The sequence below is a fragment of the Hypomesus transpacificus genome, chromosome 8, assembly GCF_021917145.1.
Source record: "Hypomesus transpacificus isolate Combined female chromosome 8, fHypTra1, whole genome shotgun sequence".
NCBI lineage: Eukaryota > Metazoa > Chordata > Actinopteri > Osmeriformes > Osmeridae > Hypomesus > Hypomesus transpacificus.
The window spans coordinates 14,026,252-14,044,828 of NC_061067.1; the positions used below are offsets into that span (position 1 = coordinate 14,026,252).

General features: G+C 40.9%; 1 non-coding gene across 1 annotated transcript; it reads left to right on the top strand.

Moving 5' to 3' along the window:
* Window positions 1-3,062: 3,062 nt before the first annotated feature.
* On the top strand, window positions 3,063-3,134 carry trnaq-cug. Its single transcript has one exon. It is a non-coding gene; the product is annotated as a tRNA-Gln (tRNA).
* The last annotated feature ends 15,443 nt before the right edge of the window (window positions 3,135-18,577 follow it).

Below are 18,577 nucleotides of genomic sequence, written 5' to 3' on the forward strand. Positions count from 1 at the left end.
CGGATGAGTTCTTGTTTGAGCGATATCGATTCAGCCGACAAGGACTCATTTATTTGCAAGACCTTTTCGGGCCGTAGCCTACATTGCAAATATCACACGCCGCAGCAAGTTTTAAGGTTATGCTGCTGTATGTGAATATGTAACGCTATGTTTTAAGAAATGTCTTATCTGTTGTGCCTGTGCTTTTTATGTTTCACTGTGGGAGAGTGGGAAACGTCATATCGATTCCTTTTTATGTCTTGACGTGAAGAAATGGACAATAAAGCTACTTGAAACTTTTACTGTGCTTCAGACTCTGCATAGCCTTGAGGTTTTTTGCGTCAGGTAGGCTACATTTTTATACAGTATAAGCGATGCACAAACATTGGCAAAGCCACAGCATGCGTTGCTGTAAGAAAAGCTTATGAATCAATTCATCATGTTCCCTGGCCATGTCCCAGTCAATGAAATCAAGAGGGATTTCCACATAGGCCTACATGCATATACACATATATAGGGTGATATCAGGTAAAATGGGTCATTTAAGGTTTGGGGGTCCCAGCCCTGACAAGTAACAGGGGATTTGATTGCTTTATGGTTGCTATGGTGGGCAGGCCAATAATTCAAACAAGCCTGCACCAGAAAGCTACATGGTAAGTAGCCTGGCATACCAAATCTAACTAAACTATTATAAGGATGATAAATCTTTTTTTTTTAAACACGCGCATAAAAAACTATGCATAATATCTGTCTTGATGGCATCAATCACAAATAATGTTGTTAGTTTGGTATATGAACATATTTTTTGAAAAAGTGATGTTTTTCTTGGTGGTCCAATTTACCCACTAAGGTAAAATGGGCAACATGGTTTCAGATGAAATGGGCTATATCATCTGTGTCACTCACAAACACACATACACACGTGTTGGTGTGTGTGAAAGTGTGTGAGGGTGTGTGTGTGTGTCACACCATGACCCCCTCAACAGTAATAATGGTAGTGGATATTTTATGTACAGTGAGTATGGCAAACGAGAAGGAAGCGAGAGGAGAGGAGACAGGGAGAAGGAAGAGAGAGAAAAGAGAGGAGGAAGGACCAGAGAGGAAAGGATACAAAGATAAAACAGGGATGGAAAGGAAGGCCAAACAATTACAATCTGTGGAAAGAGGAGAGGATGAAGGGGGCCTTAGATGTGCACCTCTTATCAAGAGCATGGGGTGTGCCGCGATCCACATTGCAAAGACGCATCAGTGGAAAGGTGACTGGCAGTGAACATGTGTCAGGGCGGAAGCCCTACCTTCCACAGGAGGTAGAAAGGGAGCTTGCTGCCACCCTCAAGACATTTGCGCAGAGGGGGTTTTCCTTAGCAAAACGTGATGTCCAGCAAGTGGCCTTTGATTTTGCAGCCAAGAACAACATATCTGGTTTCTCCAAGACAGCAGGGAGGGCCAGATATTACTGGTTTAAGATCTTTCTAAAGCGCAACCCAGAGCTTGGGATGTGCAAGCCAGAGGTCCTGTCTGCAGCACGGGCTGCTGGACTCAACAAAGAGGTGGTTAGCCAGTGGTTTAACCAGTATGAAAGCCTTTTGGTCAAGCTGGGTATTGAGGGCACACCGTCACATATATATGGAACTGTGATGAGTCTGGGCTTCAGGACAATTTTTTTTATTATGGCACATATGAATATGTTTGTTTAATGTAGTTTAAATGTTATGTGGCTGATAAGCAACTGTGTTTTAAAATTTAAATTGATGATAAATTACTATTTCCCTTTGCAATTTCACTGGCCCATTTTACCTGAACAGCTGGTCCATTTGACCTGAAACTGCTTGTGCCAAAAAAGTTGGCACAGCTGATGTTTCAAGAACTGTAGGGCCTAAATAATTATATTTTATTAGGCCTACATCATTTCAACAAAGATGATCAAAAACAGTCATTAGTTATCATAAAAACACATGGAAAAGGCATATATGGTAATGTATTATTGTCCCAAACGATTTACCAAAAAGTGGCCCATTTTACCTGATATCACCCTAGTACATGCGCTTTCAGTAGGCCTACATATATCCTCATAAGTGTCTAGTAAGTAAGGCCTACATATATCCTCATAAGTGTTGTAGCAATTACATACTCTTGGCCTTGTTTTTATTTTATTTTTTTATTATTTTATTATTCTGAAAGAGTTGATATCATAATTTTCGCTAGCAAGATCTCATTCGATGATTAATTTCCATTAAGCCTACTGCCAGCAGGCACATTTAAAGAAATGTGATCTGATTGATCGGGGTAATAAGGCACTAAAGATGAGCCTATACATTTTACCAAAATACGCATTTCGTTTATCGGCAATTTTTTTGCCAAGCTGCCTGTCTTGCTCTGGCAGCGGTGTTTGACTTAGCCATAATAATATGCTTATTGTCTTCGTAAAGACTCATTATAATAGTTTGCTCAGATGGCGAGAATATCACCGCTCTCTCTTTCATCTTTTCCGCCATCATACCGTTAGAAAATCACGGTTTTGGTGATCGACCTTTCCTGCCTTTAGAAGTAGGACGTGCTCGTGCACTTGCCCTGATAAGTTTAGCCTGATTGTAATTAACCACATGATTTGGATGCGGATCAGCCGTCGACGAACCGATATTTGCGGTTCTCACTTAGCTCGCTAATGTTAACGGGCTAAAGGGACAATTGATTAACTTAGCTTCAACCCTTACGACGAACGGGCCCCAGGTTTGCCATCCTGGGCAGGATGGTTTTGGAGGCGGCGGCTGATGGGGTGAGGACTCTGCTCCGCCCCCCTTGTCAGCGGCTACACCTGTGCTGTCCCTCACATAAGCCCCAGTGGTTGACCAGCGAAGGGGGCTGGACTGACTGCTGTCTCTATTGTTCTGTGTGGCAGGCGAGAATTCTACCACTGAACCACCAATGCCTGCGCTTTGTGCCGGGCGGGACGTCACGCCACAAAACGCGGTCTCGCCGTCACTCTAGGACTGGCGGCGAGAGGGTGGGACGTGTCGACTTGCACTAAAAGCCAGAGAGATGCACAGTGTCTTTCGTGAGTCTTTCCACAACCCTCAATGCGGGGTTCCATGGTGTAACGGTCAGCACTCTGGACTCTGAATCCAGCAATCAGAGTTCAAATCTCTGTGGAACCTACAAGAGCTTTTTATCTGAGACCCCAAACCTGCCCCTAACAGTGGCTGCTTGGTTTCAACCTTCTTCTCAGGACACAGGGGTTGGAACCAATCATCGTCCTGTGAAGAACTGCTGGCAGATCCGGACGTGGTTGAAGTCAGCCCCTGCTGGACATATTGTTCCACGCGTCCCGCTTATTTGTGCAAGTGTAACGCTGTAGAACATGCGTTATTCAGTTATTGCTAAAGGGATGTGTCAAACCACGCCCCCTGATAGCTTTACCATAAAAACGTCCTTCAAATCAAGTCCTGTAAGATGACGATGAACCACACTTCGCAAAAAGAGTTTCTCCCCGTCAGGGAATTGAACCCTGGTCTCCCGCGTGACAAGCGGGGATACTGACCACTATACTTTAAAAAATACATATTTTTATTGGTGTTTTTTTCAATTCACAAGTTTACAAGATATACTGACGTTCATACATGCATAATCACACACAAAATCCACCACCACTTCCCAACGGAACATTATTTACCAAAGCAACCCCTTCGTCACCAATTGAATACCATTTTGCCTCCCTCTCCCTCAGAAATCAACGTATTACCATGCACAAAGAAGGATTTTACGTCCACTCCACCATAAGTCCAAAGAAGTCCAATGCTTCTCTTCATGAGTGTCTTAAACAAGGGTTTAATCTTGACCTTGCGCCCCTCAAAGTGGGCAAACTTCCGTCGTAGCACCACAGCATATCTGGCGTGACTTAAAACAAAGTTAATTAAACACAGATTTGTATGTTTGCTCTTAGCAAACACCCCAAACAAAAACAAAGGCCTCCACCCATCCTCCAAGTCAAACCTCCAACTCCAGTTATCCACCAACAAGGCCTTGACGAAAACAAAGATATCAACCAAATCAACACAATCCAAAAAATAATGTAAAAAGCTCTCATGACCATCATTACACACATCACACAGTATATTCATCTCATTATTAATCGCATGTAGCACCACATTTGTATACATTCTGTTGTGCCTCATCAGGAAGTCGTTATTTTCACATTCAATAGTGTTGTATTTTATTTTCAAGTTTGTCCATATTTTCTTGACCTCCAACTCTGGAAACACCTTTTCCACACCTTCACCGCCGCTGGCTCTTTAAAAACATCCTCAATGAGCCAACCATACACTTTTTTCACACGTGCACTTCTCTTCTCCCTCCCTCACATAGATCACAGGCATACATTCCTCTCTATTCATTGGGGTGTGCTTGCCTCGGCGAGCACAAACCTTTGGTATCTCACATATATATTTATTTTTATTTCTTTTCCCACCCCTAAGGATCCGGCAATATTTGGACTACATAGACAACGTCAGTCTCAAAAGTTTCGTCTTGGTAGCGATTGAGTTGGTTGTATTTTTATTTGCGTTCTGTAGCACGGTATAGGCTGAAATTAAGTTTTTGTGGCGAAAAGTGAAGCTAACGGAGGCTAACTTGCTAGCCAAGGTCACTGACGTCACGAAAACACGTGACTACCTGTAGCAGAACATTAGGTGCGTTCGACATGACCCGACTTCATGCGGCGCCACAGCCGGCTGCAGGCGGCTGACTTGAAAAAGTGCATTCTGGTTAGACTTTTTGTTTGACTTGAGACGGCGCCGAGGACACGTCACTGTGACGTTGCCATCAAAGTACCGTGAGATCGATTCGAGAACTGCCGGCTGTGTAGCCGAGCGCATTTTCTCAAGAGCAACCGCACGGCATCTCATGGCATTTTCTCAAGAGCAACTGCACGGCATCTCATGGCATCTGAGCTATGCCATGAGATTGCAAGTAAACGATTTGTGATGCCACAAGCAAAGAGGCCATGGTGATAACTATATACTCATTTAGGCTAACATTGTGATAAGAAACACTCAGCGTACTGTACCAATTTAAAGTAGAAGGTAGATCTAGACTCACGGTGTTCCGTGCAAACTCGGACGTAGAGCGACTATAAATGAGGCTGCAACGGTCAAAAATAAGGCTACAACGGTCAAAAATAAGGTTGCAGCTAATCTGATAGCATCGTTGTTGCTGGAAGATGCTTGGCAACTTTCTGAGCTATGATTGACATGATGTTGAACCAATAATATAGGTCAAAACATAAAAAAACGGCGACATCCGCCGTTGGTCGGCACAACATGAGTAGCTCACGGTGTTCCGTGGCACGTACCGTGCACTGTATTATTTAACTAATGTAACGTTTGCTTCTTTCCACCAGGGGTCCAACAGATGGAAACATGTTTAACTGACAACCACAACGATAAAACATTTAAAGACACTTGTTAGACACATATAAGAACCGTATATGTGTTTATACTAGTGCTGTCAAACAATTAAAATATTTAATCGCGATTAATCGCATTAATGTCATAGTTAACTCGCGATTAATCAATTAATCGCACATTTTTATCTATTCTAAATGTCCCTTGATTTCTTTTTGTCCCATTCTTTTTTCAATTTTAAAGCTCTTATCAACATGGAAAAGTGGTTCGGATTGCTTCGTGCAAATATTTTTTTTTTGAAAACAACATTGCAATCGCCTGGCTTTGACGAGGGGGCGGAGAATTCGCATGAATCGCATCAGCTGTTTGCTTGGCCATCAAGTGGTATTTCAGACTAGACGTGCTGCAATGATAACTCAGTTTACAACGACAAAACACACAGATCACTTTGGTCTTGTCAATGGAACCATTTGGCAACTTTTTAAAAGTAAACTTTCCATTCAGAATCTTATTGGCATCCATTTCGGCGTCTCGCGCTCGCCATCCACTCAAAACGTAACGTTAGCCTACTACCAGAGAACGTCTAATATCCGTAAACGGGCCCTGCTACTACTCTTTAGCCGGCTCGCAAGCCAAACAAGTGTGTGTGTGGCTTGCCTGTTGTTTTATTTCCGGTCAAAAAGAGTGTTAATAGCGCGATAAAAAAATTGACGCCGTTAATTTGGGTTTGCGTTAACGCCGTTAATAACGCGTTAAACTGACAGCACTAGTTTATACTCATAATATAATATACATCATATGCATATGTATAATATGGATACTATTATATGGATAAAATCATTATTTCATCGCAAGAAAGTTGGAATAGGAGCCTATATTTGTGTGGTTGTATCAGTTATTCGCTAAAGTAGCTAGAGCTACTACCTTCAAAATGTAGCTACGGTAGCTAGGCTAAATATGATGAAATGTAGCTAACTAAATTGGTAAACTGATATAATTAAGCTAGATCTACTTTCGAAATGTAACGCTAGCTAAATATGATGTACGCTGATATTATTAGAGCTAAGATAGTAGATATGTTAGGCTATAGCCTGGAGATTTAGAGTGGACGATAATAGGGCCCTTTACACTACTATACTTATACTTTCGCAAACAATATACATTCTGCTATTTCACAAAGGAGTTAGCTCCAGTTGTTACAGTACCGCGGCACATCTCTGCTACAGTAGTATCTGTTACCAAAACGAAGTATTAGGGTTAGAGCTAACTTGCGACCTTGTAGTTTTCCGTTCCATACCGCTTCGGGGAGGTACTGTAGACTACAATATACGAGTGGCAGGTATAATAATGGCAAGTGAGTTAGTTCTAGCTGTTAGTGTTAGCTAGTCTTCCGTTCCAGACCGCTTCGGGGAGGTACTGTACAATTCACCCAGCCACCAGCTAGTGCTGTAGTGGTAGCCAGTTAGCTAAAAAACAAAATCTAGCTAGTCTAGTCAGCTTTCTTGTCTTTGCACTGTTGGTCAATACAAAGTGATTCTTTACTGTCAAGTAAGTGAAGTAGCCCACATACACATTACAACAGATCAGAGGGGAAGTCTTTCCCATTCATACGACTCTGAGCTTGCTTAACATAACAGAAAACATAAATATATGGACGTTGATACATTTAGATGCTTTTATGAATCAATATCCTACACCAACCAGCTTGCTATCCACTTTTGGGTCGGGACCTACCATTTGAGAAACACGGTCCTATACATACAAATATTGGACGTCCCATAGCCTATACGTGACCCTTTCAATATAGCAAACGTGTGTTCATTTTTTAATCCTCAATGTATTGTGTAAAATTACATTAAATGCGACGTGTTTCTAACCAAGTTCAACAGGTTCCCTTGAAAGGACTAAGTCGTTGAAGAAGCAGGCTGTCTTCCTCTTGTTGGGCAACCTACAAGTTGTTTATATCTGATTCAAATTTACTTTCTATTACTTTCTAGGTTTCCTCCTGAGCACTGCATCTTCATAAGCTTTATTTGGCCTCCTTCTTTTCAAACCAACCAGTAAACACCACTCCTCCATCTGAGTAATATATGTAATTAAAAAATATATATTATCAAGGGAACTTAATGGTCTTAAAACTGCAGTCATACACTTACATGCTTTTGAAATATGTCCTATTGTGTGTACCTGTGTGTGAGACCTCTGCTATAGCCTACCTGGTTTTCCGAGGTGGGCAGTCTGGAAAAGTATATCTTAGGAGTTGCATGTGGACAATCAGATATTGTGATTAGATTGGCCTACTTTAAACAAAAATATCAGTATAACACAAACTTAATGGGTGGATTTTAATTGACAACTTGTCTGGGAAAAGCATAACATTTAATCAATTTAAGACATGCATGTGTAACAAACGTGGTATTGCAAGCCCCGTCAGAGGTATACGAGCCACTGTTCACTTCGGCCAACAGTCGAACCGACCACCTCTGACATCCCAAGCGCCACCACTACCAACTAAGCCAACGAAAAGCTAGCAATTCATTGACGCGGATGGCGCTTTACATACTTGAGGAGAGAGTTTCAACCACACACCGGCTACACATGCATATGAGTAATGTGCCACATTAAACAGTTTTCTCAATCCTATGCTTGTGTGGTTTGTTGCTTCCGCTAGGGAAGACATTTCTCTTATCCAACCTTCATCATCCACAGACAGGCCAACCTCTGACTCAACCTTAACCCAATTGTTTCACATTAAATACATAATACGTTGATTTGCGAGGTGAATAGCGAATAGGATGTGGAATGAGCGGTTATGTGACACAGACACAGTACATTCAGAAAAGTAGTCTAACATTTTCCAAATAGGTTAAAAGAAGTAGGCTCATACCAAATAACTTATAATGACTTTGTGCTCAAACTATGTAGCCAGCGCAATAATTTACAACGGTGAACAGACAGTTTTACTGGTTACAGTTTTACTTAGTCTGTGTTCATTATCACCTGATTACTGACTCCCGCCAATAAGAATCGAGTATTCACCTTTGCCTGCAGGTATATACTGCGGTATTAGGCAGAATCCGATCACTTGGAATGCTCTGCAAACCTTGACGAATTCAAACGGCTTATCAATTGAGATTTCCCCAACACTTATCTTCACGTTCCTGATCGTCAGTGCTACTGACAGTGACATATTTTGCCAACTATTTGCTTTTCCATCGTCAGTCACAGAGGTAAGACATTAAAATATATATATTCTAGCGTCAAAAAATTTTCTGACAGGAAAATGTAGAGCTAGGCTAACTGGGTAACGCTAGCTACTGTAGCATTGTTGCTTCTGATATAGTGACATTTTGCCAACTATTTGCTTTTCAATTGTCAGTCACAAAGGTTAGACATAAAAATATAAATATGTAATTTAGCGTAAAAAAAATTCTGACAGGAAAATGTTGAGCTAACTGGGTAACGCTAGCTAGCATTGTGATCGGTAACAGTGCAAAACCGAATGAAAACAAGACCAGAGCCGTTTTTCTAGTTAGCTAGAGCTAGCTTCAGCTAATTTTCCTCAGACAGTTTGCAATATTCGCTTATATCTAGAGCCAGCCTTTTTTCTGAAGGTTAAATATTTAGCTAGCTAGTAAAGGACCAGTAGCCAGAACAATAACCAGCTTACATTTGGCCAACACACGTTTGGCTTGAAAAATGTGTTCATCACTAGAACAGCGTTTTGAAATGTGCAATACACTGCCCAAAGGAGTTTTCTCATGCGTGTATTTTCAATATAATAATGTAAGGAAAATAAAACATCACAGTGAACAATTTCGGTAATAGATTCTAGGTAACTAATATTGATTGCACAGAATTTATATTGTAAATATTTCGAGTGGTTGAAGGACTAGTGTCATTGTAAGAAACGTTGCTAGTGCGGTCTCAGGCAATGCTAGCCAGTATAGCTTACGCTACAGTAAGAATTCTGTCTGTCGTGTTAAGCATGCCTCTTTATGCTAGGCTAGTGAAATTGTGCGTGTATGTGTATACTGCTTTTATCTGTGTTTTCTGAATTCTAAGCCATCTTTAGCTTGCTTGGCCATCTTAAATGTAAGCTAATATGTTTTCAGTATACCTGGTCATAAAACGTTCTCATGACTTTCGTGGCTCACACGGTGATGTGTGTGCACATCAATGCACAGCTCAGTTTCAACTTCAAGAGCACAATGGAAGTGTGATTGCCACCTCTGAAAATGATGGCATTCAAGAACCATGCATCCTACAAAGTCAGATATCCGTGCAGGCGTCAACTCATCAGGGTCGTATTGGCTATGTAAAGTCAAGGAACAAGCAGTGTACATGCATGGCTCTGACGTTTTTGGCATACCACAATGAGGTTGATGACCTGAGGATGGCTGATCTTGACAAGATACTGGACAAGGGCAACAGCTTGTATGACAAAACTATAAAACAGTTAAAAAGAGGAAAAAAATATAAATTCCAACACTTGACCATGGAGGAACTACCACTCAGAATCAACACTGACCAACATGAGTACAATGTTCTTAAATCTCCGGTGGAGATGGGACACGTTAGAACCAGGGCAGACGTTGACAACCAGACTTGGTTTCTTGATCTCTCCACAAGACTTCAGTGTCTCTCTGCGGGTGTTACACATGCCCTCCTTATCATATCACCATATTGCATTGCTGTGTTCAGAGACAAGTCTGGAAGGTATGGACTGTTTGATTCTCATTGTCGAAATGCAGATGGACTACCTGACATAAATGGAAAAGCGATTATGATTACTTTCACACATTTGAGTGAGATGGTTGCAAGGATTCATACGTTGTCTGAATTGCTACTTACAGATTGCAGAGGCCCTATTGATGGACTACAGTATGACTTCATGCCAGTCGCATTTCAACATGCAAGACATCTTTCAACGTCCAAGACATCCGATGATTTGCCATCCCTATCAGTGCAATCTGACAAGCCACAAAGTGAAAAGCATGTGGAGAAGGTGACACAGACCAAAGATGTAACAGAAACTGGATTCCCACCCAACAAACATCTGCAGTCAATCAATGCACCATCCACACAAGGCATGTCAAAGGACAGTAATGCATTTTCCAAGTTAAATGTAAAACAGCGACAAAGAGAAAAAGAAAGACAAAGAAACCAAAGAATGCATGGTACACACAACACCAGCAGATACAGAACATATGCAGATTTCAGAGAAAAGTAAAAAGAAACTTTCCGCCTAAAGTACCATAATGATCCTGCCTTCAGAAAACATCACTTAAATAAACAAAAAGAACATTTGCGCCTCAAGTATCATCATGATCCTGCCTTCAGAAGAAAGCAAAAAGAAACTTTGTGCCACAGGTATCACAATGATCCTGCCTTCAGAAAACATCACTTAAATAAACAAAAAGAAACTTTGCGCCACAAGTACCACAACGATCCTGCTTTCAGAAAACATAATTTGCAACAATGTATCACATACATGAAAAACAAGTGTCACAGTGAAGCACATTTTAAGATGGCCCATAAGATGCGCTGTGCCTTGAAGGTAAGTGGGAAATACAGACAATGGACTCATTCTACTCGTGAATACAATCAACCAGTGGACAACAGCCTAAATCAGACAGCTATATCCACTTTAAAGGAATGCATTAAAGCTGGCCCAACTTTTGTGTGCACAATGTGCCATCGCACCCTTTTCCCAAACCAAGTAGTGTGTTGCAATCGCAGCAATTACAAGAAGAATCCACACGTTGTTGCGGTCTGTCTGACAGGGCAATATGTCCATGTGTGCGACGCTCAATGTCAAGGTCCTGAACAATGCACTGTACCAGAAGAAAGGAAAAAAGACTGGATTTGTCACAGCTGTCATTCCCATTTGAAGGCAGGAAACAAATCATCCATCGCTGTGGCTAACAACCTGGAGCTGGAACCCATTCCCCCAGAGCTCTGTGATTTAAACGTGCTGGAAAGACAACTTTTGGCCAAAATACTGACATTTGCCAAGATTGTGACACTTCCTAAAGGTCGACAAGCAGCTATACATGGCGCTGTGGTGTGTGTGCCATCCGAGGTGGAAACAACGGTAAATACTTTACCAAGACAATGCAGCTCATCCCAGTTATACAGAGTGAAGCTGAAAAGACGTCTGGTTTACAAAGGCCACCAGCTGTTTCACACTGTAAACATGAGAAATGTAGTAGCGGGACTCTCAAAGCTCACTGACACACACCCTGACTACAGAAACATTACAATCAGAGCTGATAAGAAAACGGATGATGATGATGATCCGATGGACCTTGATAGCGATGATGAAACTGAAATGATGGAGGTACTTGATCGCATAGAAAGTGCTGATCTATCAGAGGTAAAGTCTGCAGCTTTACAGCCTGCCTTTGAGCAACAGGAAGACCATGAACAACCTCCCAATGCAGAGACTGAGAAAGCTGCACTAAGACCTGGAGTTGGCTTGGACAGTTTACAGCCAAATGACCTTGGAGAAGAAACGCTGACCTATGGGGATGGGATTTTCAGCATCGCCCCAGCACAAGGAAACACGCCTGTAAGCTTTTCCCAAGTCCCAACCCTTACGGAAAGAAAATATATTTACCAATATATGATTTGAAATACATTTTAATATATTGTAATATATTATCTTCCATTACATTGACCAATATATTATATATGGAAATACATGGGATAATATATTGATGATAAATATATTACTAATATATTATAAACTATAATATATATTCATGTAAGATATTGCAATATATTGCAAAATACAGCAATGATTGCCGTTTTCCATATATTGCAATATATGGAACATTAATATATAATATATGTGGTTATATATCCCAAAATATATGCAATTATGTATTCATAAATAACCACCATAATCTATGCCGCTTTATATGGGAAAATGTATGGGTAATATATGTAAAGATATAGTGTCACATGTATGCTTCATATATAGTAGAATATATTTTAAATATATGTAAAATTATATGAAAAGATAGAACAATAGTACAATGCATGTGTACATATATGAGAACATGCCCATACAATGTACAGACATATATGGTGATATTTACATTAAGTCATTTAACAGACGATCTTATCTAGTGACTTACAGTAAGTTACAGTAAGTACAGGGACATACCCCGAGGCAAGTAGGGTGAATTTCCTTGCCCAAGGACACAGCTTCATTTTTGTGCTTCCGGTAATCGAACCGGCAACCTTCTGATTAATAGCCTGATTCCCTAACCGCTCAGCAAGGTATTCTAATAAGGTTGTCAACAGCGGTATTTCAAATGGAATCCCGATTCAAACAGTACCACCTGCTAACTGAAGATTTGCCCCCAAAAACGTAAATACCGTAAGATTGACATTTATTTAGGGAGAAGTGGCTAATTCAAAAGAGGTTTGCTGGAAACGATCATTGTCATATATTTCAAATATTTTTCCATAAATTTTACCTATATTTAAAATATATTCCACAATATATTGAACACATATCTGTACATTTATTTCATGTATATCTTTCCATATAATTAGGATTCCCCCGTCAGCAATAGGCTTTAAGGTGACTTCCCCCTGAAGTACCCTGCAAAGTTTCACCTTAATATGTGAAAATATGACTGAATTAGAGCTGTTTGAGCTTGGACCAAATGTGACTATGATTGCCATAGGAGAAACGTCTTATTTTATTATTCAGTAACTGAACACTGCAAAGTCTAAATCTTGGAATGGCTCAATTGGATGAGAGGTTGTGCTGGTAAACGAAGGGTTCCAGGTTAAACTCCAGAAATAGGCGTGGTTTTTATTTTTACAAAACAGTTTCTAGTTTTCTGGGTAATCCCGGTGTAACTATCTATTATGTCAATTTTACAATATTTTGCCATTTTCAAGGAGGAATTCACCATTGCTGCTTACAGCTATATTTTTTTTTACATATAATTCAAATATATTCTACCATATATTAAACATACATGTGACACTATATCTTTACATATATTACCAATACATTTTCCCATATAAATCGGAATACATTATGGTGGTATTTCTTGATTTAAAATTGCATATATTTTGGGTTTGGGATATATAAACACATATATCATATATTCATGTTGAATATGTTGCAATATATGGAAAACGGCAATCATTGCTGTATTCTGCAATATATTGCAATATATTACATGAATATATATTATAGTTTATAATATATTAGTAATATATTTATCATCAATATATTATCCCATGTATTTCGGTACAATATAATTATTAAATCCCTTATATGGACATATATTGCCTAATATATCACATCATATTTTCCAATATACTGCAATATATTTTCCTTCCGTAAGGGAAGGCTTGAGGCAATGGCTTTCCCTGTTCAGTTCCCTACTGGAAGGAATACTGCAGACGAGATGAGACAAGTCAAACTATCCCCGAGCATGTATTTCAATGTAAGGCTTTTCTGTCTGACACTCGTTTTGCAAGAGACCAAAGCCACCTGTTTTTTTTCGCGCAGTTTGTCACAGAGACTCACCTGGCAAAAAGCAGCATGTCAATTCAGTTAAGGAAAGGAAAATCCAAGGATGGACGGAAACTATCCAACAAGTTGCTCCAGGACAAACGTGAGGTTGAGAGGTTGGTGAGAAACAGAGATGCTACACGATTCATGCAACCACTGAGAGGGACTCCAGCTTACTGGGATAGAACTCTGAAGGATTTGCTCGCCATGGTCAGACAATTAGGAAAGACAACTTTCTCCCTGACCTTCTCTGCTGCAGAATTCAGATGGCTAGAGGTAATCACAGCTATCAAAGCAAAACAAGGTCAACAGGTGGAGTTTTCTGAGCTAGACTGGGCTGAGAAATGTGACATTCTCAGAAGTAACCCTGTAACCACCATGCGCATGTTTGACAAGAGGGTTGATGCTCTGATGAGACAGTTGCTGTTGGGTCCTGCGCAGCCAATCGGTGAAGTTATCGATTACTTTTACCGGGTAGAATTTCAGGCGAGAGGAAGCCCCCATATACATTATCTCTGTTGGGTAGCAGGGGCTCCTATCGTTGGAGAAGACCGCGATGACGAGGTATGTGACTTTGTGGATCGCTACATTTCATGCCAGCTGCCTGATGAAGACAAACAACCCTTACTTCACGGATATGTCACGGACGTTCAAATGCACAGCAGAAGTCATTCCAACTCATGCAGGAAAGGTAACAAAGTATGCAGATTTGGATTTCCAAAACCACCTATAAAAAAAACCCGTGTAACTTACCCTATGCCACAAGAAGAGGAAGGACCACCCCAAGAACATGCAATGGCACCACAAGCAGCCAAGATCAAACTGAAACCGGTCTGGGACTTGCTAAACGACCCAAAAGCACAGTTTGAAGACATGTCACAGCTGTTGGTGCAGTGTAATATGACATTTGATGACTACGACACGTATGTTGAGTCGTTGACCTCTGCAAGCGTCATTTTAATGAAGCTTGATGTCAAGGACTGCTGGGGGAACAACAACAATCCAAATTTGCTAATGGCGTGGAACGCAAACATGGACATCCAGTACATTCTTGATGAGTATGGTTGCATCATGTACATGCTCTCCTACATATCCAAGCCAGAGCGTGAGATGAGTGACTATCTCAAAATGATAGTCAAAGACATGAGCCCAGAAAATCAGACGGAACAAGAAGAAATGAAAGGTGTTCTTCAGGCTTATTCCAAACACAGAGAGGTCAGCGCCCAGGAGTCTGTGGCCCGTACGTGCAGCCTGAAAATGAAGTCTTGCTCACGCGAGGTTTTATTTCTACAAACGAGTGACAATGCACTGAGAATGAGTCTCCCGCTTAGCGCGTTGCAGAAGAAACCAGAAGAAAGTGAGAATGTGTGGATGACAGGTATACCCGACAAATACAGAGCCAGGCCTGAAACGCCAGAGTTTGAAAACATGTGTCTTGCAGACTTTGCATCAGATTACAGGATTGTCTACGGAAAGGAAACAGAAGTTGGCAAGCGTGTCAGCCTATTAAACAACATGGGAATGATCCAGAAACGTACCAGAGGGAAGCCTGCAGTCGTCAGATATGCTCGCTTTTCAGAAAAAAAGTACCCTGAGAACTTCTACGGAAGATTGCTCAAACTCTACCTCCCCCATCGGTCAGAGTCATCGCTGAAAACGGAAATGTTCCCCACACACCAGGGGTTTTACAAACATGCCCATGTGAGATTACCAGGAACAGGACAGATATGCGCAGTGACTGCAATTGTTCAAATAAACCAACAGAAGTTTGAACAACACAGTAAGATAGTGGAACAAGTCTTAAACGACTACATGCAGAACGGCCCTGTGGAAGATGCTTGGAACACCTTTGCCCCAGAAGCTGAGTTGGAGAAGTTGGAATGTATAGAAGAACGAAAACAAGCAGAACCACTTCACGAAAATGAACAAGATGATGTTCCAGAGTTTACACGTGAGAAGCAAACTGGAGGGATTGCATTTACTGTAAAGGCCCCACAAATGTGCCCAGATTTTGTCCGCAAAATGTATCGAAACCTAAACCGGACACAAGCTGGCGCATTCTACTTGGTTCGTGAGTGGTGCGTTAACCGTGTGCGTGGCCTAAATCCTGACCCTTTCTTTTACTTTGTCACTGGTGGCGCAGGCACAGGAAAATCTCACCTCATCAAGTGTGTTCATGCTGAGGCAACAAAAATACTCAGTAAACTGCCTAGACTATGCGAGGAAACTGACATATTCATGCCAACCGTTTTACTGACTGCATTTACAGGAACTGCTGCTTTCAACATTTCAGGCAACACTTTGGATTATGTCCTGAAGTTGCCACGATGCTTAAAGCCACCGTACCAAGGACTTGGAAATCTCATAGATGAAGTGAGGGCCCAGCTGTCAAACGCCAAGATCATCATTATTAAAGGGGCAATTGACTGGGTTTTTGGGGTATTTCACACTGTTCCTTAAGGTCTCCGAATAGGGTATGTAACATTGGTTGGGTTGAAAATGGCCCGGGTGCTGTTCTATGCCCTCTGACAGATCCTCTGAAATGTTCCCGGGAAAAAACACTAGCTTTTCTCCTTTTATGGTATGCTCATTAATATTTAGATAAGCTGCGCGCTGATTGGTTGGTTATCAACGAGTGAAGCTGGGAGCAAAAACGCAACACGGCCAACAGCAGCACTAGCTGAAACACCGAAGTTGGAGACTTTAAATAAAAACGCGCAAATAATTCTATTGTGTCTACACAACACTGTTTTCAACAGATTGACTATATATCATTTGAAATGATAACATTACTTGTTTCCACTTCTGTTGTTGAAGCAAACTGGATTGACTTAGGTGGGTAGAACGTTAGACTACAGCTTAGCAACCAAACCATATCGTGATTCTACTCGGCTTCAGTTAGCTAGCTAGGCTAGCTCTAGATATCTTGTTGTAAAATAACATGACAAAGATCTGGACAAACATGCATCGTGAATTGTAGATTTTCATTACACAGGTTATTTATTTGAATGAAACACAGTCAGGAACATGAATCAACGTTAGCCCCATTGCCAATAAACTAGGCTAAATTATCACACATTCTACCTATGCTCTTGCGTTAACTAGCAAGCTAAACTTGTTTACATCATGCCTACAGTCTAGGTGTTACTAGTAACAGTTACTAGCAATGCTAACGTATCCTGTATCTAGAACCTGCCTTTCTCCAGTTCTTTCAAATAGATTATCTAGACAGGCGTTAGCAATAAGCCAGACTGCAGTTCGTTTTCTGGCTATTTTTCGGAAGCTTCCCTTCTAATGCCGACTACAGCTAGTCTAGCTAGAGTCATTTGATGTGTGTAGAAACGTATTTAGCATTCTACCTGGTATGCTATATACAGGAAACGTTAGCATTGCTAATAACTGTTAGCACAACATCATACTGTCCTTATAGCTTGCGGTTGCAATGAGCATACGGTTGGAACAGCACCTCTTTCCAGGTTCAGCTTCCTAGCATATCCTGCTTGAAATTGTCCAAGGTTGTCAAAACTGTCTTGGGTGAAATGTTCAGAGCAAATGAATGATTGAGTGTCGAACTTCGCCGGGATCTTCTCATAGACAACAGCAGCCATGCCTGTTGAATGTTTGGCTCCTTGGGAAGACTGTGAGTGTTAGCCTTCCCTGTACAGCCTGGAACACAGCATTTACGATCGTGGTCCATTTTCAATATCCTTGTTATAATTCAAAACGTTCTTTGTAATTCCTTATAAGTAGCCTACACAGAGCAGCGCGCAGCTAAACTAGTATCGGAGATAGACGCTACCTCGGGCTGGTCTGGATGTAAATTCTGGGGCGTGACAAAGATACAGACCAGAGCCAATAAGAGGGCGATCACCGGTCCTACGTAGGACCGGTGGCTTTGTTGAAAAGCTAGAGTTTTACAGCAAAAAAAATTATTTTTGAGATTTGAATAGGAAAGAGGTGTCAATGGACTTTGATATTCACGGTATGTTCAGTTAACCCTCCGAACTGTCGTTTTTCAACAATGACAAGGTAAAATCGGTTTTGCAGTCAATTGCCCCTTTAACGAGGTGTCAATGATTTCAAAGCCCTTGTTTGCCTACGTCAACTGGAGATTACAGCAAATCAAAGGCAGTAAGAAACCGTTTTAGGTTAACAAACTCCATTTAGGTTACATTAGTTTTTTTTTCGGGTTGTAACAGGTTTTTTTTTTTTTTTTTTTTTTTTTTGTGTATTAGGGTTAGTATAGCGTACTATTTATTGTTATCTGTAATTTAGGAAGTTTTAGTGTTAGGGTTAGTATAGTCGTTTATTTATTGCTATCTGTATATTTAGGAAGTTCACTTATCTAAGCTCAGCATAGATGTAAATTTGTTCTGTGTACTTATATGTTATGTTATGCCAAGTGCTTGCGTTGTCTTGTCTTAAGAATTTCAGTGCCCAGTCTAACCTTGTGTTGCTCTGTGCACCTGACAAATAAAAGACTTGAACTTGAACTTGAACTTGAAACCGTTTGGTGGCATGTCGGTACTAGCTGTAGGAGACTTTTATCAACTCCCCCCACTGGGAAGAAGTACACCGCTCTGCGTGTTTGAGGAAGATACAGATGACTTCTGGAAAGACTACTTTCAAATGATCACACTGACAGAGATTA